The 25,925-nt window shown below is 37.2% G+C and overlaps 1 non-coding gene across 1 annotated transcript; it reads right to left on the bottom strand.

The window, feature by feature from the left end:
* Positions 1–1,227: 1,227 nt before the first annotated feature.
* LOC123649574 lies at positions 1,228–1,354 on the bottom strand. The gene has a single exon (XR_006739074.1). It is a non-coding gene; the product is annotated as a small nucleolar RNA SNORA11 (small nucleolar RNA).
* Between the last annotated feature and the right edge of the window lie 24,571 nt (positions 1,355–25,925).

Below are 25,925 nucleotides of genomic sequence, written 5' to 3' on the forward strand. Positions count from 1 at the left end.
TACACGGACTAACAGTGAGGAGAACTGGATTCTGATCTTGATTCCATCACTGTCTGTGTAACAGCGGGCAAGGCATTTAATTCATTTTTGCCTCCTGTGAAGTAGAATTGGATTACTATGTGGTCACTAAAGTCCTTTGCAGCAATATGGATTCTGATTTTAGTAAAGGAAACAGTAGACAAAAGCTAAACTTTTTTTTTTTTTTTTTTGCAAAAAATATTTTAACCTTATTGGGAGGAGTACATGTGAGGGTGTTCAACTATACTGGAAATGTTTTCTTTTTAAGCTAGGTAGTGAATACATGGGGGTTTATATGTTTCAAATAATTCATAGCATGTTTAAAAATATTCTTTCTTTTATTCAGATTTGTAATGCCAGAGGAATATGTTCAGATCGTTTCCTTTCCTTAAAGTTTAAAGTGTGTAGCCGTTTAAAGTAGGTGAGCTGGAAAGGAATTGGCATTTCCCTGTGAGGTGCTCTAGACACAACAAGGCCCAGTGCTGTTAAAGGGGAGCCCCACATTCTCTCCAAACGAAACCAGCCCCAATTTTGAGTTCTAGACTCAGGCTCTTCTCCATTCACAACATGCTCATCAGTTCTGCAGCAGAAGTGGGCAGCCCGCCAAGAAGAACATGGCTGGCAGCAAGGGTGTGTCCCCTTCCAGTATTATCATCTATTACCCACAGGTAAGCATTGCTTTCAGAGGACATTAATCCAAGAAGGCTGAGCATTAACTACTGTGTCCTAGGGAAGGAAGCCTGTACAATCAAAAGGCTTTCCTCAATTATCCATTCCTTCAGCCAATTAGCAGGCCCCAAAGCGCCAGCATCTCAGTTTCCATCTTCCTTTCCTAGATGCCTCCGACGGTGATCACTGTGTTGTCAGATGGGACCCGATGCCTGCTTGTCCATCAGAGCTCCTTTCCCAGGGGAACGTATTCTGCCTTGGCAGGTTTTTGTGATATAGGTAAGGAATTTAGGGGACCTACAGGCAACATTGGAGGATATAAAATCTCACTAATAGTAGATATATTTCTGTCTTATTACCATAGTGCTTTGAATTTCAAGCACATTCTTCCCTATCATGTCAACAAAACTGCCTTCTGGCATTATAATTTTCCAATATTTTATTAGGCAATTTTCCAAACCTATCGTATAGCTGAAAGAATTATACACTGATCACCCATACACTCACCACCTAGATTCTATAATTTTTTCTTCTTCACACGTAGGGAGGGCATTTGTTCATAGGGAGGTCACAAGTTTTGTGCACTTCATCACAATGACCCCAGATTCCTGTTGGGTGTGTTGTAAAAAAGCTAAACTCTTGTATCATTTTTCTATCTAGTCACCAAGGAGCAATTCTTCTCTGATTTCTTTACCCACTGCTGCCATTCCAGAAGTGCACGCTCAAACCTCCATGCTCTTTGTGAACACCATAAACTCAATTTTTAGCACAGAATGAACAGATATTCTATGGAGTCCACTACGCTCGATTTATACAACCATAAAAACAGGTAAAGGCAGGCTGATTACCAAAGTAAAGAACATTTGCTCAAGTAAATAGTTTTTGCTTTGAAAATACTTATCTTGAATAAAACACTACTGTTTAAAAGTGTTAATTTTCAAGAGGCTACAAAATTGTTTTTCTTTTTTTTTTTTTTTGAGACAGAGTCTCACTTTGTTGCTCGGGCTAGAGTGAGTGCCATGGCGTCAGCCTAGCTCACAGCAACCTCAAACTCCTGGGCTTAAGCAATCCTCCTGCCTCAGTCTCCCGAGTAGCTGGGACTACAGGCACGTGCCACCATTCCCAGCTAATTTTTTCTATATATATTTTTAGTTGGCCAGATAATTTCTTTCTATTTTTAGAGGAGATGGGGTCTCGCTCTTGCTCAGGCTAGTCTCAAACTCCTGAGCTCAAACGATCCACCTGCCTCAGCCTCCCAGAGTGCTAGGATTACAGGCGTGAGCCACCGCACCTGACCTAAAATTGTTTTTCTTATCACTTATAATTATGCTTATTTTGTTTGTCTGTTTGTTCTTATTGAAGCCAATATTTCTGACCAGATTTCCTCTTTTTACCTGTATGGGCTAGAGGAATTGTTTCTAAAATGAGGTGGGGTCCCCCAAAAGGTATATACAATGAATCATTGGCATATAGAAAGAGCATACTTATTTTTTAATTTAAAAAATAATAAAATTAATCTTTATTAACATTTAATATAAGGATACATACTAGTGACTGCAAGGTCTGATCCATGTGCCAGGCATTCATGGGTGGTGAGTGGTCCCAAGAGAGGTGGGAAGGGTTAATCATGGCTTTTTCACTAGAGCTTTGCTTTCAGCATGTGCCACATTTGATAGTTGAGTGTTCTGGGTTAAGAGTATTTGTCCAGTATATTATTTAGTTTAAACTGACCTAATCTCATACTCACAGCCTAAATGAAGATTGAAAAATGTATTCTAATAATGTAAGCACAAGTGAGCAGTAAGAAAATGACAGAGTTGATATTTCTATTCTGAGTACAAGTTTATTATCAGTCATGATATGAGGGGAAAATGACAGTCTGAGAGGAAATGGGAGGGGAGAGAATACATGAAATATGAACTTATATTCATTATCATTAGCAACAAAACACACCTAATGCGTTATTTTATATAATTGTGATATGTCTTTTCTCAACATTTATAGCTGTCAAACCATTATCAATTGAATGTACAATCAGATTTTGAAATCATTGTGTCACAAAACATTAAATTAATTTTAAAATCAAGTATTTATTATTTGTAGTAAGAGCAAATTTGTTTTTGTACTGTTAATACAATCAAGAATGTTTAAAGACATTCATTTTATTTTTATTATATCCTACTTGATTTTTATTCTTACTATATTTTATTATAGACACACTATATCAATATAACAATACTTGTATATAATTTATGACATAGTAGACTCTAAACTTTTACTGATAGTTTCATGAACTAATATGTTCGTTTGGTTATCATGGAGTTAGAGAAAACTTCAGAATATGAATTGGAGGAAGCCGTCTCTACTATTTTGGGGATTTTGGGAAACTACCTGAGATTCTTCATCTGTATGATGGCAATAATAATGGTACCTAATGTATAAGATTTTTCTGATGATTAAGTATGTGTGTGTGTATATATTTTTTTACAAGTGCTTGTCAGTATGCAAAACGTCAATGTGTAAGATTTTATTCATTTATTTATTGTTGCTACTGTAGCATTTCCCAAACTTTGTTCCAGCACGCTTTTCTGAAAAAGTATCTGTATGCTTTTGACCAGTGCTGCATATTCTTACCTTTTCTTGGATATTTGTTAAACACATTGCTGTGCAAATAGTTTTGAGACTTCTTGAAGTAAGAGAACTCATTCAACTTTATTTAATTCTTCATTTCTCAAAAGCATTTGGTCCCAAAAGGCAGTTTTTAAATTTACAAAGTATTAATTAATTAATTTAAAATAACTGTAATAAATTCATTGCATGCTAACATAAATACCATATTTTTATGAAAACTGTTTTAACAAACAAAAAAATTCAGTGAGAAGAGTGGAAATTTTTTACACTTTTACAAATTTCTTCAATGTCTGGCTTAATGTAGACAGCTGGATTCTCATATCTGCTATTGCAGTCTGTGATGAAATGTTGTTTTGGTTGAAGTAGTTGAAGGAAATCTGGCCTTACACAGATCTGTAGTTGGAAAAAGTAGGAGTTTTTTAATAGCATTTTTAGGAAATTGTGATTTTCCTGCAATATTATACCAAAATTTGGCGTCTGGTAGTTTCTTAAAAGTTAGTTGTAATGTAGAATTCAAAATCATACCAATAAACTTTTCATACTCTGTTACAATAAAATCCATTGATCCATCCTTCATTTTGAATGGATATTTTACTCATTTTTTAAAGGAGTGTATAGGAACATATCTCAAAACAGTTTGGGAAGACTGCTTTTCTGATTATGTATGTCTTGTCCTAATGTTTTCCTGTTGTCTGTATGTCATAAATATTAAAGTTCAAGCCAGCTCATAGAAATACTCAGTGCCTAGGTCCATGTCCAAAGAAAGCATGTGTTTAGTAAGTGAATTCTGATTCTGATCATAGCATCTCTCCTTATTGTAGTGCATTACAGAAACCAAAAGACACCAGGACAACTTACTGAAATAACAGCCCCGCAGCTTCGTAACAGAGGTGGGGGGGGGGGGGGTGGGATTCTAATTCCACTGGACTCAAATTCTTAGGCTGTTAAAATAAATAAACTTTAATATCCCTTGACCTCTCTTTTGTAGAGCATGAATCAATATGAAAATTACTGAGCACAAATTTAGCAACAGATTCTCCAGGGAGAGTTTTTGCAAAGCACTGAACACTACTGTGAACTCTCTCAGAAGAATAAGTTTCCATTTCCATCTCTGTTGCTTAAGGTTAAAGTCAGCCCAACAGAATACCTGCTCTCCTACCCTCATGGGAAAGTCACATTTCCTTCCAATCTCCTGTAAATATTTTTCTAAACAATTGTCAACATTAGCTAGAAAAACTTCTAACCCCTCTTGCAAATAGCAAATAACATGAAGAAGCTTTCAACAGCCTTATTTAAAATGTCATTTGACTCTTGTCTGGTACTTTTTATTCTCCTTTATGCTTTTCTACAATATCATTTCCATATTCCCCTGGAAATTCACAACCAAAAGCATTTAAATATTAGTGTTCCATAAAAAATATGTAAAATATAAAACGAAAAGCAAAGTATAATGGAAAAACCTCTTTAAATTGCTTTAAAAAAACTTAATAGTCTTGAATAAACAGAACTATTTCCAGGAATAACAATAATTCTCAAGCATTTTTCTCCTTTTTAAAAAAATAAAACAGAGCATAAAAATGTGTTTCATAAATCACTGAGATGTGTAAATAAAGGAAGCTACAGAACTTCCTGGACTTAAAAAAATCGTTTTTTAATTTATCTACTTGTAAGAACAAATATATCATATCTGAAATATAAATAATTATAAAGTCACAAATAATTTATTCTTCAGTGACAAACTTTTGAATAATTTCCAAATTTTCAACACTGTAAATAATATATAATTTAAGACTCTGTTCTTTAAGTTAAAGAGATGATGAAAGATATTTTTCTTCTGCAATGCTGTCATAACTAGTTTATAAATTTGCTCAAGTTAAAAGCCAGATTTTTCATAATTAGATGATTAATGAGTCTGTTTCTTTAGTTCATGGGTCAGATAGGGGTCTGAGTTAGAGATTTCCTAGGGTCTTTGAGAAAGAAAATATATCCTTCCATCTTCTTTTTCTGCTAGGAAAGACAAAGATATTTCTCCCTGGTTCCCTAACACAACGGACATTTGGAGATCTGGCCTAGAAAGGACAGAGCTTCTTACTTTCCCATGGAGAGCTTTCTATAAGCTTTCTTCCTGAAACTCAGAACTGATTGTGAAACTCTCCCGCTCAAAATTCTTTCACAGTAATACATACCCTCTACAAGTGGACCCCTTAAAAGATCCAGCTGTTCCAATCACTGCAAGATTTATCTCCTTTTTCAACTTCACTTTTCCTCTGTATAACCTAAGTTCCTAAAACAACATTTATTGACTATTATTCAAACTGTTGTCTTAGCCTGGAATTTTCATCTTCTACTACTTTCCTCATCTGCATCTATAAATTCCACCGTGAATTCCACTTCCTCCAAGACACCTTTCTGGATGCCCTCAGTCAGAATGAAACTCTGTCTTCCTTAAACTCTCACACCTGTTTTGATTTTTGCTACAGCTTGGATTTGCCCCAGGATTCTAGCCTGTTTCTTTATATCTTCTTCCTACAGATTCAATACCCGAGCCAGGTCATTTACCCCCAAGGTTTTAGCTATTACTAAAAAGAAACTGATTCCAAAATTTACATCTGCAGCTCCAACGACTTCTCTGAGCATACCACTAACACAAGCTCATTTGGCCAGGTCCGAAGGTAGTGAGTTATGGCAACTGACTGTTTACAATCAGTTGTAGATCAAACTTATTATTTTATTCTTTCCTTCTTCTCACTACTGCACTTGACTAGCCTTAAAAAAATAAGCTCCTTTGCCTGCATTCCGTGTTAGTTGAATTTATTATCATCTGCCAGGTCACTTGAACTATACTCATTTCTCTACCCAGACACAACTTTCTTTTGGACTCCCGCATGGCATTTTATTCATCACATACATGAATAAATCACATCATAGTATAACTAATTTTATGTATCTGAGATTTCCCTGGTTTAATCACTAGTGTCTTGAGGACCACTAATCTTTGTACAAATAACGTCTAGTATAGCACTGAGTATATAGATACTGACTGGATCTTTGCTGAATAGAATAATACCATAGAGATGTTTATTACTTATTTTATAAACTGACTGTTATTGGAGCTACTTCCAAACAAGTTTCCCCACTAGACTGTCAATTCCTGGATGGCAAAGATCATATCTCATTTATCATTATATTTCTGAGAGGTCCTATTATAATATTTTGTCCATAGTAGGGCCTCAATGTAATTGCATTAATATCTTAATAGTGAGCCTAAGTACTCCTGTTTTGATACTTCCAAGATATTGAATTATCTAAGATTTGAACAGATATATAGGTATACTCAAAGTAGGCAGTAGGGGAAGATAAAGGAGATAAGTGAGGTACCTAGTTTCACACTCCACTAACCTGTGCAAAAAATGATGAAGTTCTTGGCCCCATCTGGTACCGTCAATATATTCCCTTTTTGAGTATTCAATGTATCTATTAAACAATATATGTGATGGGCCCAGTGAAATAAATAGGCCATGATCCCCTCCCTCAAGAATATGCCTTCAAAGACCTCGGAACTTCTGTTTCCTCATTTGGTATATAAAGCCAAAAATTCAATTTTATGATACACAGGGGATTGCAAAGTGCTTTTATTCAATTTGGTATAAGCATAAGGTGAAACCAATGATACTGCATGCAAAGAATATACTTTTAATGAGTTGGGGTTGTTTATTAAACAATATGAGAAAAAAATAAAAATCATACTATGTATCTTCTTGGACCACAGTGGAATAAACCTAGAAATCAACTCCAAGAGAAACACTCAATTCTACACAAAGTCATGGAAATTAAACAACCTGCTGCTGAATGATTATTGGGTCAATAATGAAATCAAGATGGAAATCAAAAGATTCCTTGAAATGAGCAACAACTGGGACACAAACTATCAAAATCTATGGGATTCAGCAAAAGCAGTCCTAAGGGGAAAATACATAGCCTTAAATGCCTACATCAAAAAGACAGAAAGATCAAAAATCAACAATCGAATCACACAGTTCAAAGAATTAGAAAAAGAAGAGCAAACCAAACCCAAAGCCAGCAGAAGAAAAGAAATAACTAAGGTCAGAGCAGGACTAAATTAAATGGAAAATAAACAAACAAAAAATACAAAGGATCAAAGAAACAAAAAATTGATTCTTTGTAAAGATAAACAAAATTGATAGACTCTTGCTAGATTAACCAGAAATAGAAGAAAAAGGACCCAAATAAGCTCACCAGAAATGAAAAAGGAGATATTACAACTCACAACACAGAAATATAAAATATTATCTGTGAATACTATGAAAATCTCTATACATATAAACTCAAAATGTAGAGGAAATGGACAAATTTCTGACAACACACAAATTCCCAAGACTCAGTTAGGAAGAAATAGAACTCCTGAACAGATCAATAATGAGCAGTGAAATTGAAGCAGTAACACAAAATGTTCCAACAAATTTAAAGCTCCAGACCAGATGGACTCACAGCCAAATTTTACCAGACCTACAAAGAAAAGCTGATACCCATACTACAGAAATTATTCTATAACATCGAGAAGGAGGAGATTCTCCCCAACTCATTTTATGAAGCCAGTATCACCTTGATACCAAAGCCAAGAAAGGACACAACAAAAAAAGAAAACTACAGACCAATATCCCTTATGTATATCCATGCAAAAATTCTCCATAAAAGACCAGCAAACTGAATTTAATAGCACATCAAAAAAAAAAAAAAAAAAGCCACTATGACCAATTGGGCTTCAACCCAGGGATGGAAAGATGGTTCGACATACGGAAAACAATAAATGTGATTCACCACATAAACAGAAGGAAAAACAAAGGCCATATGATCATCTCAACAGAGGCAGAAAAAGCATTTGCCCAAATGCAGCACCCATTCATGATAAAAACCCTCAACAAACTAGGAATAGAAGCAACATATCTTAAGATTATAAAAGCCATATATGACAAACCCATAGCCAACATCATACTAAATGGGGAAAAGTTGAAAGCATTTCCATTAAGAACTGGAACAAGACAAAGGTGCCCACTGTCACCACTTCTACTCAACATAGCGCTGGAAGTCCTAGCCAGAGTGATCACGTAAGAGAAGGAAATCAAGGGCATCCAAATGGGGGCAGAAGAAGTCAAACTATCCCTCTTTGCTGACAATATAATCTTATATCTAGAAAACCCCCAAGACTTCATGAAAGGACTCCTAGAATTGATAAATAAATTCAGCAAAGTCTCAGGTTACAAAATCAGCATACACAAATCAGTAGCAGTCCTGTACACCAATAATAGTCAAGCTGAGAGTCAAATCAAAACTCAATACCATTCACAATAGCTACAAAGAAAATAAAATACCTAACAAGATATGGATTGGCTTTAAATAGAAGTGTCATTAAAAAAGCAAAACAAAAAAACAAAACTTTCTGTGGCTCTGTTTCCCCTCCTCTGCAATGGAAATATTGTGAATATAATGCCACAATAGATATAAAAACTCAGTGTATGCATGGCCGCCCACAGCCCCCAAAACCTGTCCATCTCCCTGCCACCCCCTAATGCCATCATATAAATAACCATTTTAAATATCTTAGGTAGGATTTATTTTTTACATATCCTCTCTGTGTTTCAATGACATTGTATCTTCTTCAGCAACTATAACTTGTTTGTCCAAACTTCTCACCAAAATCTTAAGGATTAGAGATAAGCACAAGGCTGATTGAAGGACCACACAGAAGGTATTTAATAAATATAGTACATGATTTATGATCTCTATCAGTGTTGGGTTTGGCAGTCTCCTGTGTTGTTGGTTCTTGGTGTGCTCTTGGCCAAAGAATGACCAGGCACACCAAGAAAGGCAAGCATGAGGTGAAATTATAGATCAAGAACAAGATATGGGTTTACAGAGCAAGATACATATGCCACAGATGAGAACCAGACCCCTTGTCATAGCAAAAGAGACCTTGAACATGGTCTGGGTCTTGTTTTATAGTGTCTGGATAGGGACTTCCCCGTGGTTCAGACTTCCTCATGGAACCACTTTGATAGATAGTTGGAAGTTATATGACCTGGGTCTTACTGAGCATGCGGGTTTCTCGTGAGCCTCTCTGAGAGCTGGTTATTCTAGGTCACTTTCCAGACTCCATTGTTCCTATGCTGCTTGGCCCATGAGCCGAGTCCTTTGCATTCTTTTGCAGTTGGCACTGCTATGTTGTTACTGGCAGATTAGTAGGGTATTCCCTCCTTTCCTAGGTATGGCAGTTTCCCGCCTTGTCCCCAGGAGGGGCTGGAGGTTCCTATCTGTTTACCTAACATCAGCATTAAAGCAAAGATTGGTCTATCCAAAATAGGAAATGAACTCTTAATAAAAACAAATTAAACAAAAATTTTAACTCCAGGTAAGAACATGCTATTGTAGTAGAAACCCTGAGTTTTATTAGTTAACCTTATACTTCTGTGTTCCTCTGTTGTCTTACAATAAGGCACTAGGGCATCTTCCTGTTCTGAAGTCCTGTTTTTAACCACTGAGGCAGCATTGTGCTTAAATATTTAGATTGTTAGCTTGAGAATGTGTCTGCACATTGCTGTTTGTTCTGCCTGCAATATTGTTTTCTGGATATCCAAGGTACAAACCCAAAGCTTCAGCAATCTAGAAAAAGACTTGTTTGGCCATTTATCTCATAATTATTACAAAAAGCCGTGACAAGGCTATGCCATTGATCACTAGATAAGATAGATCTAAATAGAAAATCAGATTCAAGCTTCCAGCCAAACTCATCTCCCAAGTCAAAACTCAGCCAAGTGTAAATGTAGTAAAAGATGATTTGCATTTAGCTAAAAGTAGTGACCAAAAGAAAAAAAAGGGAAACACACTAGTCAGCTAATGTAGACCTTTTTTTAAAAAAATTAAAAAATCTGCTAATAAATTATCCAATGCCACAGGCTCTTGACTGTATTTAATATTTTTGTCAGACATATGCCCTAGTAGAACCAATATCTAATTTTTATCATTATACCTTATAAAAGGAAGCTCAATTCCTTTTTTTTTTTTTTTAACCCTGGAACTCTTGACTGCAAAGCTCTATTGTTTGGTAAGGGGGAGTCTCTAGAAGGCAAAGAGTTAAAGATGTCACTTTAAATGACAAAAGCTAAACACTTTACCCCACTTTCAGTCTCTCATCTATTCAGCCTTTCATAGTGAATGATTTCAGCTTTCTAAGCTCTTCAACTACCTGCCCCTAATTTGTATTCGGAGGAAGAGGCCGGGATGGTTATTTTGCATTTCTGTGCTAATGTTGATGAGCTTCCTTTTCTGGGGGAGGGGAAAGGAGGAGACTTCACGAGGGCTGCAGTGGGGGTGGGAGTGAAGGTGCTAGGTTCACCGGGAGAGTCATGCTGCATTTCAACCTTAAATGCCTCTCTAGAGCCTCTAAAAATGCCTTCCTGATTGTGAGAAATAGGACACCCCGGGAAAACTCCTGTGTATATGCACATTAGAACAAAATAGGTTAGCTAAAAGTGAAATCTGGATTTAGAGAAATTAGTTATTATAATAATCATTAAAGCATAATAATGTGCAAGATCTTGAAAGTATATGGTGGCTGCAAGAGAGCTCCTGCAAGTCATGAAAGGGATAGATTTACTGCTTTTAGGGAAAATAAATATTTACCAAGATAAAGGGAGAGTATCTTTTTCTTCATTATTAGTAGAATATGGCAAACAGAAAAAATTCACAAAAAATCGTTTTTATTAAAATAATTTTATCAGAGATCTTTGTAGTTTACAAATAGTAGTAACCTGATTTAGTTCTACCCAATGTTTCATTCTGTTTGTGAGAGCACAACTCAGTCTAACTAAATGAATGAAATACGATCTTCCATTTGTTAAACAAAACAACAATGTACTCTCATATTCATAACTAAATAAACAGCAGTGCAAAGAAGACAGCCCCATTATGAATAATTAGCATATGTAATCTAGCTTTTAATTAACTAAAAATACCTGGTAGAAGGAGCAGCTGTGACCACCTCCCCCATCACCACCTGGAGATGTATTTATTAACCAATGAGCTAGAAGAAAATTTCATTTTTCTCCCAGACTTATATCCAAATTCAACCTTCTAATTCAACCTTCTAGCCATAGAATATCATTGGTTTTGCCTGATCAGTAATTGTTAGAGGTTGTTCTATGGCCCTTTTTGAAAACGAGAGAAAATCATTCAACATACACAAAAAAATTAAGATCCAACCCTTAGGGAGAATGCAAAAGAATCTTGGGAAAAAGGCATTCATTCAGGATATAGCAAATCAGCAAACAGCATTCCAAAGTAAGAGGCCAGAAACAGAGATCATTGTTCAAATGTTGCATTCATCTACTAGGTACAGGCCCCTCAAACAAACTTTGTCTCTGTGACTCAGCATATCCTTGAACTCTTTGTCTAAGTACTTTTATTTCTAAGAAATGGAATAACAAAAATACTGAAAAAAAATTAAATAACTTAAAAAAATATCAAAAAAGGGATTATTGCCTTGCTACTAATAGTACAAAAAGTATTTGTTGATTTATTCCTAATTCCTCTGCAATTTTCCTAACTTAGTAATATCTGTCCTGGCAAGCTGTGTTTATTTTTATCCTGAGAACACAGTCGATGGGCTCAGCTTGCAGTAAGCGTGCACTGTACACAACAAATACAGGAATTCACGATGGATGGAAACAAATAATGTTAAGGTCTGAAGTCTCTTATTAACCTGACAAACATGGTTTTCAAGAACCCCAGAAATAAATGTGCCTCTTCTCTGAGCATCCCAGTCTGCCCTGGGATTCCAGCCTAGGAAATTTCCTGATAGATTTTTTTCTCTGTCAGATCAGTCCAAGGGTCTGGCATTTATTTGTTCCTTTCCTCTGTTGAAGGAGCTGAAAACTGACCATTCTACTCATTTGTTATTTATTCCATTATTCATTTAAAAAAATACTCATTAACATGTTTTGTTCCAGGTATTATATTGGGAAGAACTACACATTTATAGCACTGCAGTCTAGCAGAGGAGACACATAGATAATTCAATTACAGATTAATAAGCAAAATCTTTGGCATATGTCTAAGAAACTATGGAAGTTTAGATAAAAGATAAGGAAAGAATAAAACAATGAAAACGAAAAACCCCCAAAACTCTGGAGACAAAGTTTGACAAAGAACATTCTGAAGCTAGTAGCTAGGACATTCCCATATGGAAATTATGATCCCTGAGATTACAGGGCCTCACCCTAAGAACAAATATATTAGAGGAACTAGCAAGAACAGAGAATAGGTGTTTTCTTTAAAAATTGTTAGGTTTCGTTTTTTAAATGGCTATCTTAGAGTTGGTTGTGCATGATTTCAAGTGCCTTGTTAAAGCAAAAATTATTCATTGATTCTTGTTAAAGCACAATAAGGCAGACTTTAGTCAGGACCATCTCGATAGTCCTGCATGTAGGGACCACAGCAGTGGGAGGGAGATACTTGGCTCAACCCCAAACACAGCACTGGCAAGTGTGAATTTATAGCCAAGGAACAGAATGTGAGTCAGTCTGTAGAAAATTACTAAGAGGTACCACCAAGGGTAAGGGGGATTCTAACTAGACCAGCCTAACAGGATTCTCACTGAAGACAGGCCAGGGTGATAAACTGATCAGATATCAAGGGTGAGCAGAAATGGAGAATGGAGATTCTTGCTAAGCTGACTTATCAGGGCTCTTGCTGAACCAGGATCTTACAAGTAAGTGCACTGTTAGTCCTAGGAGAAGGTTCAGGAGCCTGACCAAAGTTTGGTCCAGTAAAAAATCTTTGTCAAAGTTTATGAAAATGAGCTATTTTGTTTTCTTAACACACATCTCTTGGTCAGGGTTGAACACAACAAAGGTTGTTCTCAAGTACATCTAAGGCCTGATCCCCAAGGGAATAAAGATATCAGAGAGTGTTTCTGGTAAATGGTATGAGTCAAACTACATGTTGAAGTTACTTGTCCTTTCACAAGGAGAAAAGCACATAAATGAATATCTCAAATTACAATTCAAGGTTTTTTAATAAACCAGAACACCATGTCCAATGCTGTTTGCTCACCCTTCTAACACCATAGCAAGATTCTGTCTTACATTCACTCTTATTTACGCAATTATGACACCCTTTCAAATGCATGCCTACTTCCTTTCTCTTTCCCACTGCAGTCTACCCCTCTCACTGCTGCCTGCATTACCTTTATTTACTTATTTGCTTAGAGACAGGGTCTCACTCTGTTACCCAGGCTAGAGTATGGTGGCATCATCATAGCTGAGTGCAACCTCAAACTCCTGGGATCAGGCAATCCTCCTGCCTCAGCCTCCTGAGTAGCTGGGACTACAGTCGCGTGCCACCAAGCTCACGTAATTTTTAAAATTTATATAGAGATAGCATCTCACTATGTTGCCCAGGCTGGTTTCAAACTCCTGGCCTCAAGCAATCCTCCCACCTTGGCCTCCCACAGTGCTGGGATCAGAGGCCTGGGACACTGCCCCAGGCCCTTGCATTATCTTTAAAAATAACAAATAAAACAACCCTCTCCCTTCACAAAGCTCAGGGGGACCCCTCCTACCTCTAAAATCAATCCCCAATCCCTTTGCACTGCTCCTGAGGCCTTCCCAGACTGAACCCACTTATAAAGCTGCCTCATCTCCTGAAATTCTCTACCTCCTTGAAGTTCAAGGCCTGTTCTCACTCAACTCCTTGTCTTTTAGGATTCATGTCTTTTTTTTTTTAATTATTATTATTATTATTATTTTTATTTTAAGAGAGACAAGGTCTCACTATGTTGCCCAGGCTCCCAGAGTGCTAGGTCTCATTATGTTGCCTCGACCTCCCAGAGTGCTAGGATTACAGGTGTGAGCCACCACGCCCGGCTGGGAGGTTTTTGATTAATCTAATCTCCTTACATTTTTTAGGTCTATTCAGACTGTTTATTTCTTTTTTAGTTAGGTTCTTTAGTTTGTACATTTCTAGGAATTTGTCTATTTCTATTAGGTTATCCAACCTGTTGGTATGCAGTTGCCAATGAATCATAGTATTCTCACAATCCTTTTTATTTCTATACATGAGTAGTAATGTCTCCTCTTTTATTTTTGAGTTTAGTAATTTGAATCTTCTCTCTTCTTTCATAGACATTTTAGCTAAAGGTTTGTCGATGTTGATCTTTTCAAGAAACAAACTTTTGGTTATGTTAATGCTCTATTGTTTTTCTATTCTCCATTTCATATATCTCCACTCTAACTTTTATTATTTCCTTCCTTCTGCTAGCTTAGGGTTTAGCTGGCTCTTCTTTTTCTAGTTCTTTAGATGTACAGTTAGGTAATCAATTTGGGATATTTTTTCTTTTGTATTGTAGGCATATAAATTTCCTTCTGATGCTTTTGCTATATCCCATGAGTTTGATTTCTTCTTTATCTCTTGTTTAAGAATATGTTCTTTAATTTTCACATATTTGTGCGTTTTTCAATTTACTTCTGTTATTGAATTCTAGTTTCATTCCATTGTGGTTAGAAAGGATATTTTGTATGATTTCAATCTTTTAAAATGTATTTAAACTTGTTTTTTGGCCTAACATATGGTGTATCCTGGAGAATGTTCCATGTGCACTTGAGAAAAATGTGTATAGTACTTTTTTTGGGTGGAGTGTTCCATATGTCTGTAAGCTCTAATAGATTTATTGTGTTTTTCAAATCTTCTATTTCCTTATTGATCTTCTGTATGATTTTTCTATCCATTATTGAAAGCTGATATTGTAGCTTACAATTATTATTGTAGAAGTGTCTATTTCTCCCTTCAATTCTGTCAGTTTTTATTTTATATATTCTTGGGCTTAGTTGTTAAGTATATACTTTCTAAAAAAATTGTTATATCTTCTCGATTATACCTTTTATAAATATATAATGTCATTCTTTGTCTCTTTTACTCTTTTTTGACTTGAAATCTATTTTGTCTGATAATCATATAGCCACTCCATTTCTCTTTTGGTTACTATATTCATGGAAAATCATTTAACATGTTTTTACTTTCAACCTCTTTGTGTCTTTGCATCTAAAAAGAGTCTCTTGTATGTAACTGTAAGTAGATCATGTTTTTTAAAAAATCTATTCTGCCAATTTCTGCCTTTTAATTACAGAGCTTAATTTATTTACGTTTAAAGAAATTGCTGAAAAGGAAGAACTCACTTTTGCCATTTAGTTATTTGTTTTCTATATGTCTTATCTGTTTTTTGTTCACTCTCTACATTACTGACATTTTTTGTACTTGTGTTTTTATAATGTACCATTTTGATATATATACACACACACAGAAAATGTTTATATATTTAGCTAACTACAGCCTTGAACTTGTGGGCTCAAGTGAGCCTCCCAAGTAGCTAGGACTACAGGTACGTGACACCAAAAATTATTTTTTGTAGAGAAGGAGTCTTGCTATGTTGCCCAGGCTGGTCTTTAACTCCTGTCCTCGAGCAATCCTCCTGCATTAGCCTCCCAAAGTGCTGAAATTATAGGCATGAGCTACCAGGCTTGGCCTATTTCAGTTTTTATTTTGACGCTGGTTAAGGTTTCCTGTTTAACACTCACTGACTATTCAAATCATATCAGATATTAGTGGAAATTTTGTAGTGAGTATTAGAATTATTAAATTATTGATAGATAGGAAGAGATTTATTTGGTTTAGAGTTATATATGTGTACTGAATACAGATCACAGATATCAACAGATTGGCGACCAGAGTTAATCATCCTATTCACTACTGTGTGTGATGTGGAAAGAACAGATAAAGACATGAAAAGAGACTATCTTATAAGCATAGCTATGATTGGGCTCAGAAGTTTCAGAGAATGAGAAGAAAGTGGCTTTGAAATTATAATGACTCACATATCAACCCTGGTTCTTTCATAAGAAATATGGGAATGCCTGTTTTTCATAGTAGCATGTATTGGAGGGAAAAATGGAGAGAGAGAGAGAGAGTAGTGACAAATAAATTGACAGTTTGGTAATAAAGCCTACCTTATTTGTTTTGCATTAGGATGAGGATTGACAAAAATTTCCTTTTATAGCTCCAGCTATTCATCCATTTACTCAGTCTTGCAGTCAGTCATTAAAATTTTATTAAGAGCCTATGTTATTTCAGGCCCTACAGATACAAAGATGAATATAATGCAATCCTTGAACCTTCTAAATTTGTTGGGAACACAAAGTAGCATAAATGAAACAATTATTTAATATTATATTATTGAAGGCTGACTTAGAAGAGATGTCTCTCTACGTATAGAGCAGAGCTTACCACTAAAGGAACCCATTTTTCATGCTGGCAGAGATGGAGCCATTTATAGGAGACTAAAAGGGTGAATGCTCCAGCATTTTCTATGAAGAATAAAATGGACTTTGTCCTGCTCGTTAAGCATAAATCTACCTGATGCTTTACAGAAGCTCCTCAAAGAGAATGGTTTTATGTCCGGGAAAAAAGAAGTGACTGGGCAAGATGGACTCACTGGGAACAGAGTTCTCTAACTTGATTTATTTTGATTAGGATATTTCAGAAATCAGGGTTAAATGAATTACTTAATCTTCTCTCTTTTGCTGGGCAAGTAGGTTCAATAGCAGCTTTTATCCATCATGTCAGATACAAATACTTATAAATGAAATCATTAGGTGGATAAAGTGTAATAGGTTCATTCTTTTCCTTGCCCATGTGAGTGGATAAGAACCAGGTTCTGTTGCGAAAACGCTTTCTGCAGGAGAAAGGCCTGATGTGGATGTGGGAGCCCTAGGGGGGTGTTTTAGTCTGTTTGTGCTGCTGTTACAAAATACCCAAGACCAAATGGTTGTACTATAAAGAGCAGAAATTTATGTCCCAGTTCTGGAGACTGGGAAGTCCAAGGTCAAGGTGCCAGCAGATTCAGTGTCTGGGGAGGGCTGTTCTTAGCTCCCAAGATGGCGCCTTGTTGCTGTGTCTTCACATGGTGGAAAGTAGGGCAAAAGAAGGGCACACAAGGTGTGGAGCCTTTTTAATAAGGGCATTAATCCCATTCACAGGAGAGGCACCCTCATGACATAATGGCCTCTTAAAGGCACCATCTCTTATTAGTACTGCATTGGAGATTAAGTTTCAACATGAATTTTGAAGGGACACATTCAAGCCATATCACAGGGTGTGCAAGGCATTCTCACATGGGGTAGATAGGTGTTGGGTGTCAGTGTCAGGAAGGGTGTGCATGGGAGGCCAGCCAGCATGTTTAGTGCAAGTGGGGTGACGAGGCATCTACATTGGGGCAGTGCAGGGGGACTGGTCAACTTGGTGTAAGGTGTACAGTGCAAGCAAGGTAATGAAACTGTCCATGTGGAGAAAAGTCCTGGTGGGGTTTTGGAGCTGAAGCAGACGAGGAGGTTTTCCACACATAGGGGTGCCCCAAAGCAGGTGTTAGGTTCTGATAAGGGTGAACGGGGGGGTTGTAGTGGTGACAGGAGATGGGTTGCATATAGCCAGATTGATCAAATAGATAAACAAATGGATAACATGAAATAGGCTCTTACTTTCTGAGAAGGAAGTCACAAATAAGGAGAGGGAAAAAATGACAATTAATTCTGTGGTGTTGGATTGGAAATTGGAGGTGTTGGTGTGCACTCACAGATATCAATGTAGAGAGATATGAGTAGAAGTGAAAATAAATGTTAATGTATGTGTGTATATGCACAGATATTCCCTTGTTCTGTGAAAGGACCTGGGAACAACACTTTGACAGCAATGAGCATGCTTAGCACACAAATCTAGGCTTCTACATATCATTCTCCATACAAAGGAACTGGGAAACCTTGAAGAAATTCCAGAGCCATTGTTCCAGAGAGCAACTGTACCAGAGAGTAAGAAAGTGATCAAAAAGTGGTGTTAACATGTCAGATGCTGGCATAAATCAGCTTTCACTAGCCAAAATAAACATAAAAATAATGATAATTATGGATTATAAGTAGTGAATAAAGTAAAAATCTATGAGATAATACTGATATAAATAATAAATGAATAAACTGAAATCTTATGTGGAACAGGATATTTCATATCTTCAAATAACCTCCCCTACAAAATTATTTCAATTAAAAAGGAACAAAAATAACTTCATGGCAAAGAAACCTGTCAGACACCACATAAAGTGAACATCATTGTGTACCACTGGATACGGTGTAATGAAAAGAACACAGCATCACTTTTGTGATACACCTGTTAAAGATTAATAACTTGAATCCAATATAAAGGAAACAACAAAAAAACTGAAATCAAGGAATATTCTACGAAATAAATGAACTGGCCCATAATTTTCAAAAGTTTCAAAATCTCCCCCCCCCCCCCCGTTTTTTTTTTTGAGACAGAGTCTCACTCTGTTGCCTGGGCTAAAGTGCCGTGGCATCAGCCAGGCTCACAGCAACCTCAAACTCCTGAGCTCAAGCAATCCTCTGCCTCAGCCTCTCACGTAGCTGGGACTACAGGCGTGCACCACCACGCCTGGCTAATTTTTTTTTTTTTTTTTTTTTTCTATTCTTAGTAGAGACAGACAGGTCTTGCTCTTCCTCTCGACTCAGGCTGGTCTCAAACTCCTGAGCTCAAGAGATCCTTCTGCCTCAGCCTCCCAGAGTGCTAGGATTATAGGTGTGAGCCACTGTGCCTGGAAAAGTCTTGAAAATTAGGAAAAGATTAAGGAACTGTTCAAGAATGAAGGGGATTAGAGAGAATTGACATCTAAAAGCAATGTGTGATTCTGAACTGGATCTATTTCTCATAAAAACATTCCTAGGTCAATGGGCAAAACTTGAATGGGGTCTGAGGAATAGATGGTGGTATTGTGTCAAGGTTAACTTCCTGACTTTTATGGCTATATTGTATGTATGTAAGAGAATGTCCTTATTTGTACAAAATATAGTAGTCTGCCCTTTATCAGTGGTTTCACTATCCAAGTTTTTGTTGCCTGTGGTCAACCATGGTCTGAAAAATGCTAAATGGAAAATTTCAGAAATACACAATTCATAAGTTTTATGTTGTGCACTGTTCTGTGTACTAATGTAATGAAATCTCACACCATTCTGCTCCATCCCGCTTGGATGTGAGTTGTACCTTGTCCAGCATGTGTACGCTGTCTACACTCCCAACCACGAGTCACTTTGTAGCTGTTGTGATTATCAGATCCACTGCTGTGGCATCCGAGAGTTTGGTTTCAAGTCACCCTCATTTTACTTAATAATTGCCCCAAAATGCAAGAATAGTGATGCTGGAATTCAGATATGCCAAAGAGAAGCCATAAAGTGCTTTCTTTAAGTGCAAAAGTATAAGTTTTTGACGTAATAATAAAAGAAAAAAAATCATATACTGAGATTGTTAAGATCTGCAGTAAGAATGAATCTTCCATGAACTTGCAAAGAAGAAAAAAGAAATTCATGCTAGTTTTGCTGCTGCACCTTAAACTGCAAAAATTATGGCCACAGTGCATGATAAGTGCTTAGTTAAGATGGAAAGGCATTAAATTTGTAGGTGAAAGACACAAACAGAAATGTGTTCCGACTGACAGCAAAGTATCGCTCTGGAAAGCATGGAGCCTCCATGAACACACCAGCAAGAGATTCTCTGAAACGAGCAACATCAAGCCATCTACTGCATGTAAGGATGGTTACACAGATTCAGGAATAGGTGTGGACTGGAAAATATGAAAATTGCTGGAAAGGCTGCACCTGCCAGTGAAGAAGCTGCTGCCACATTTGTTATAAGTTTATTTTATTTGTTCTATTTTCTTATCAGGTATGGTTGTTAATCTCTTACTGTGCTTACTTTATAAACTCTATCATCGGCATATACATATAGGATAAAACACAACATACATAGGGTATGGTACTATCCACAGTTTCAGGCATCCATGAGGGTGGGTGGTGGGGCTTGGAACATATCCCTAATGGATAAGGGGATCCTACTGTAAACACTTATGTATTTGGTGGTGATGGGGCATCAGATCAGTTGCTCACTCTCATATGGCTCAGAAAAAAAATTATTTGTTCCATACTGTTAACTCTTCTATGTGTTTGAGATTCTTTTAAAAAAATCATATTTTATGTTGCTAAAATAAAAAGAGCTGGGACTCTGTTGTTGAGTTGCCTTGACTCAAATCATAGCCCTGGCTGTGTGAGCTTAGGTAAATCTTGCAAACTCTCTGAGCTGCCCTTGTTTTGTCTGTGAAATGGCTATGATAGTAGTAACTTCTCAAAGGAGTTGTTTTAAGTTTAAATTTTTAAAAAAGTCTTCACATAATTTCTGGCTGTTAGGAAATTTTATTATTATTAATTAGAAGTCATTTTGCTTGCTCATTTTTATGGAATAAGATAAAGGGCTTAATTAGTTCATGTGTAAATGACTACAAATTAGAATGGATGTAGAAATGGATTTTTCATATTGAAAGATGAACCATTATAAGTTCTTTATAATCACTTAAGAGAGACTCTTATCTGTCATCTTGAATGTTGAATCCAAGATATGTTCAAGACTGGTTCAAATTCATCAGATGAACGATATTATTTAGTTTAACCATATTATGGTTTTAATGTATTCTAATGCCTCTAATAACAATGTTAGATGACACCAAGTTCCAGTTGTTGAAATGTTCTAGTATAAATACACATTCACTTTCATTGCCAGAAATATTCAAACATTATGGATGTCACAGTGGCAGAAGCCACGTCACCAAATCAGCAACAAAAGATGACAAAATAAATTTCCATATTGGTAAGAAACCCATAAACAGAAACCTCTGCAGGAACCAGTGCTGGGTGGAAAAAAATGTGAACTGTAAATGAACTGTAAAAAAATGTGAACTTGACACATTTCTGTACACTCAACGTGGCCAAGTCTGAGAGTTAAAAACTCCTGGGGCAGCCAGTCACGGGGGACCCCACACTTCCTAGAGTTTTACCTCCTGGAGCTCAACCAGGTGGTTGCAGTGAGCGTCATAGAAAACCCCCTCCAGCTTTCTGCAGGCGGAAAGACAAGGTAACCATTCTGAAATGGGCCAGAGCTCTGTTCTTAGGGAGGCCTGCCCTCAAGAGAAGCTACTTTACCAGAGCCTAATCCATTTGGGGGAAGGAAACTACCTAATCCAGCCCACCCTATCCACCCTGTACCACCTAAGGCACAGGAAAAAATGGAGAGGCACTTGCAAAGTTCAAAGCCCCGGGCTACATGTTCACTGAAAGACTTAATCTATAAGACTGTATGTCTTACTCTTAAACTTCTCTGGTTCCTGTTCTTAACTGTTAAATTGGCCAAATAATTGTATGTACTCTATATAGATCTACAGGTCAGTGGAGAGAGAGAAGGTTAACTTTTTGGAAGAACATGTAAGATAACTATAGAGTTACCATCATCACAGTTGTCCATGCCAATTTTGACTTTGTTGCCACGATAAAATAGCCAGGTGTTTTTTTTTTTTTTTTTTTTTTGGTAGAGAGTCTTACTCTGTCGCCCGGCTAGAGTGCGGTGGCATGGTCATAGCTCACTGCAACCTCAAACTCCTGTGCTCAAGCGATGCTCCTGCCTCAGCCTCCCCGGTATCTGGAACTACAGATGTGAGCCACCACACCTGGCTAAGTTTTCTATTTTTAGTAGAGATGGGGTCTCACTCTTGCTCAGGCTGGTCTTGAACTCCTGACCTGGAGCCAAGCGAGACTGCCACCTCGGCCTCCCAGAGTGCTAGGATTACAGGCATGAGTCACCGAGCCTGGCTGAAAGAGATTTTAAAAATGCTTTGAAACATTTCAGAGAACTGTAGATTAGAAAGCAGAAAATGATAACAGCTGAACTGGACAATCACAAATGCCTGGAGCGGCGTAAGCAGCGGCCCTCCACATAAACAATAACCTGGATGCTGTGTGCTTTTGTGCACACCCCCCCAGGAGTGTCTGAATCTGGCCACCCCCTCCCCCAGGGCTCTATAGCTCAGAGGCTTGCTTTAGGTGGGGTTGGAAATGCCCTAGAATGGCTCTTTGTTGATTTTCCTCGTGCTAGAGCCTAGTGTTGCTGTGAAGCAAAGTGCTATTGAATTTGTTCACTCAGGCAGAACACTCAACAGGAAGGAAGGAAGCGGCCATTCTTTCTGGTCCTATTGTCTGACCACTGGGCTTAAGCAATCAAACAGCTCTGTGGCCAGAGCTGGGTGCTTACAAGCCTGCCTGTTTTTACTTTCTTTCCCCCCTGGTGGGCACTGGGGAAGGGGGCAGGGATGGATGGAAACTGACTCTGTATGGTTTTCACTTATTTTTTATACAGTCTGATGGCATCTTTTTATGACTCATTCTCACGTACCCATTTTCTAACGACAAGGGAGAAAAGAAGTGTAAGCATGGGTGAGAATGTACGCTTTTTGGAAGTACAGTAAGGGCAGCTGTATGCTGGGCTTTCTCTATAAATATGTTGTGAAAATAGGAAGAAGTAAAGATTTTATGTCACTAATAAAATCTGAAATTAGCATCTTTGAATGATAGTGTCTGATGCACCTTTAACCCTCTTTCTTTGGACAAGTTTTTCTCCTTCTGCACTTCAGTTTTGTTTGTCTTTTTTCTTTCTTTTAACTAAAGAATAAGGATAAGGACATGACCTTGTTTATTTCATAATGTTAGTATAATGACCAAATGTGTGAAGAAGTACTTAGAAAAATGTCTCATTATCTTAATATACAATATTAGGAGTCTGGTAAGGAAAAAATACCACCAATTAAAATGACTAACCAAGGTAAGGAAAAAAAATGCAATAAAAGCTAAGTGTTGCTGAATAAAGATAATAAATTTTGTAATTGATATGTCTGTTTCTAAATTGGTGACAGACAGTTTTAAAGTCTGAAAAGTTTCTTCAGAAAACTATAGCTTTGGGTCATTGCCAGAAAGAAGCAGTTAGTAGAAACCTATAGTTGGCAGCAAATACTAGCAGAGTGTGACAATTTTTTTCTAAGCATAATTCTCAATTTCTAAGTACAGTTTTAAAACACATTTATTAAAAGACTGAAATCTCACATGATTATTCTTCTTTTACATATGAATTTTAGGGGAAATGAAAATTTAAAAATCAAATAAAATTTGAAGAGTAATTATAGTTAAATTTTATGGGGGAAATGATGCCTTCATTATAATGGGATTTAAACTTAAACTTATATTTGACAAGAGTTCTAAGTAACTGTAATGATTATAGTTATATCTTATAACATTTAGAAGTCATGAGTTGTTTAACTTATCCTGGGTTTTTGGGAACTTTCTGATAAACTCTGAAGAAGTTATGCCATAATAGTGTGTAATGACTTTTAATATTAAAGAATGAGGAATGGCAGTAGCCTTTGGAGGAGTGAGGCAGTCATCAAGGTTGGATGATATCCTCAAAGAAACACAGTTAAGGAAATGTTTTCATTTGGTTTGAATGGATTTTTCCTTTCTAGGGACCTGGTATCAGGGGAAGCTTGTGGGTAGCTTGTGAATCTAGATTCCTAGGGTTTAGAGCAAGGCTCAGATGGGCATATTGAGATATTATCTGCTGATCTTGGAGCCTTCCCTCTTTGATTTGCCACTTTTAGAAGTTTGGTAATGATGCCAGCCACTTCTTGGCTGTGCCACCGTTCCTCTCATTAGCAAGTCAGTATTTGGCACTCAGTGTCATTTTCCAAGTAGAAGTCAAAGGCAGCTCCTCCTTACGAAAAGACTGAGAACCCTTAAGTAGAGAATCTGTTTCATCCTGCTCCTTAAGAATTTCCAGGATAGAAAGCTGAGGCTACCAGGATGGAGGGAGCTCTCAAAAGCCTAGAGCCTTCCTGGGTTTACAAGAGACAGTCATTCCTCAAGGGTAGGCTAATCTTAGACTCTTCCCTGTGCTATGATTTATGGTCATAGTGGTGGTCGGGGAGGGGGGGGGGGCGCTTGGAGAGCATCCAACCCTTGAAAAACTATTTAGCCAGGTAACCCAGGGTCAAAACTTCATTGTTATGAAGTTATTCCTTTAGGTTAAATCATTCCTTTGTGTTAAGGTCACTTATTTCTTAGAATAAATTCTTTTTTAGGCTCTCTTCCCTGGGAATGAGTCAATGTGAAAACACCAGAGCCTGCAGAGTAACGAAAAAGTGGTGCTGAAAAGATAGAATAGAGAAGAGAGAAGAGAAGCACTGAGAAAAAGATTTTTCATCCTTTACATTTTTTCTTTTTTTGAGACAGAGTCTCACTCTGTCGCCCGGGCTAGAGTGTCGTGGCCTCAGCCTGGCTCACAGCAACCTCAGACTCCTGGGCTCAAGCCATCCTCCTGCCTCAGCCTCCCGAGTAGCTGGGACTACAGGCATGAGCCACCATGCCTGGCTAATTTTTTCTATATATATTTTTTTAGTTGTCCATATAATTTCTGTCTGTTTTTAGTAGAGATGGGGTCTCGCTCTTGCTCAGGCTGGTCTCTAACTCCTGAGCTCAAACAATCTGCCCGCCTCGGCCTCCCACAATGCTAGGATTACAGGCGTGAGCCACCGCACCCGGCCTCATCCTTTATATTTTTGTCTATAGTTTTATTCCCTGATGTTTTAGGTGGCAAAAACAGAAAAAAAAATTAGCCTGGGAATCTAGAAAGCTCAGATCTAGTTCCTGCATACCCAGCAAATAGTGACCTGAGACAAGTAATTCAAATTCTTAATGTAGTTTTCTTCTTTGTTAAACAAGAGCCTTGGACCAAATGCTTTTTTTATGTTGCTGATACATCTAAAATTCTCTGGTCCTTTGGTTAGATGCTTAGGGACATATTTAAATATATTTGTTCAAAGCCGAGGCCAACTTATTCAATTCTTTCTATGACAAAGAAGATAAAGAAATGATCAGTTTCATTGATGTCCATGATACTTATTCAAAGTGTTGCAGGGTGTCATCCCTGAAAATCTGCTTCCAGGAAGGGTTGGAAGCTCTTCTCTGTATAACACCATGTTTTGCCATTGTAAAGTGACTGGATAGACCCTGACCTAACTCACTATTTTTTTTCCCAGATAAATCTACACTGCACCTGATATTCTCAGTCCTGTCACCTCAAGGATTTAAAAGGAAGCTACAAACATGATGAATAGAGCAACTGGAAGATACAAATAAGAAACAAATGAAAATTTAGATGTAAAAATGCAGTATCTTAAATAAAAAATTTCATTGCAGCTTGTACACTGCAGAAGAAAGATCAATGGATTTGATGCATAGTATTAGAGCTATAGAAAATAGAAGGACAAAATAACTATCCCCCAAATGGAGAGATAGACAGGCAAATACAGACAGAAAATCACAATTTTCCAAAGCAGAAATTCACAGCAGAAACCTCTGCAGGAAGCAGTACTGGGTAGGAAAATTTAAACTGTAATTAACAAATTTCTAGATACTCAAGGTGGACAAGTCTGAGAATTAGGAACTCCAGGGGGACCTCATAATGGGGAGACCCCACACTTTTGTGAGTTTTACCTCCTGGAGCTCAATCAGGTTACTGTGGTGAGCAACAGAGAAAAATCTGGCTTCCTGCAG

This window comes from Lemur catta, chromosome 13 (assembly GCF_020740605.2).
Source record: "Lemur catta isolate mLemCat1 chromosome 13, mLemCat1.pri, whole genome shotgun sequence".
NCBI lineage: Eukaryota > Metazoa > Chordata > Mammalia > Primates > Lemuridae > Lemur > Lemur catta.